We start from the raw sequence: 1,018 nt of genomic DNA on the forward strand, positions 1-1,018 counted from the left end.
TTATTAAATAGAGCTCAGGAAAGCTTGGTCCTTTCCCCAAGTTCTTAATTATATTCTCACTTTGAAAGTAAGCTCTTAAAAATATCCAAATTTTTCATCTAATTACAATTAAGTTAATGATTGAAATACAGAAACAGCATACAAGTAGCTTCCCATTGAAAACAAAATACATACCATCCATGTGCCAGCCTGAGCCCCAGAGGCAGCACTTTGGACCATGATATAAATAGGGTTTCAGGGAACAAAGAAAATATCATATTTATCTATGATCCATTCTGCCATTTAATCCTCTTGAAGTCCTCCATATTGTATGGATGGGCAAACTAGTGGTTCATGGGACACAGTCACATTGCTGTGTGGGTGGAACGCCCACACATTTCAGATTTGTAGAGTAGGACAACACAGGACCAACAAAGGGACTCTAATAAGCCTGCTTTTTTCTTACGTCTGCTCTTGAAAATCAGCAGGAGGCAGCTTGCAAATTAAGCAGTTGAATAAAAAACAAACAGTTGGCAAAAATTATAGAGGTGTTTACAGAAGGGGAAAAAGGAAGAGGATGAGCAAAATGTGCTGCCAGAAGTATAGAAGTGCACATATTTTAGAGCAACACCGGCTCCATTAAAGACAGAGATAAAAGATAGCTTGTAACAAAAAAGAAGAGAAAGAGTGCTTTGCATCATTCAGCTCAAAATCTCCTGAGATACCCAGACTAAGTAGCAGCTCTCCTTCTCCACTTTACTTTGCATCTCCATGGGATAGTACTTATATCAGAAATGAAATAATGAAATTATTGTAGGTGAGGAAACTGTAAAAGCAAGCAGGATAAGGGCATCTTTACAGACACTCAGAGAAACAGCCGAAGCACTGGCTGTCTCAGCATCAAGCGACTAATCAGAACAGGCTGTCACAAAGGAGTTCTAACCTTCACTGCAGTGAATATTCCCCTCAAAGCACGCACTGGCCCAAAGACAAAAATGTGGTATTTCCATCGTTTTAAATAGATTGATAGAACATGCAA

At 39.0% G+C, this 1,018-nt stretch overlaps 1 protein-coding gene across 2 annotated transcripts in view; it reads right to left on the bottom strand.

The window, feature by feature from the left end:
- The window catches only part of PNPLA7 (patatin like domain 7, lysophospholipase), a 131,084-nt gene that overhangs the window by 50,614 nt on the left and 79,452 nt on the right, over positions 1 to 1,018 (bottom strand). The window lies entirely within an intron of this gene.

Source organism: Rhea americana, unplaced genomic scaffold (assembly GCF_003343005.1).
Source record: "Rhea americana isolate MKP2758 unplaced genomic scaffold, rheAme1 scaffold_61, whole genome shotgun sequence".
Classification (NCBI taxonomy): domain Eukaryota; kingdom Metazoa; phylum Chordata; class Aves; order Rheiformes; family Rheidae; genus Rhea; species Rhea americana.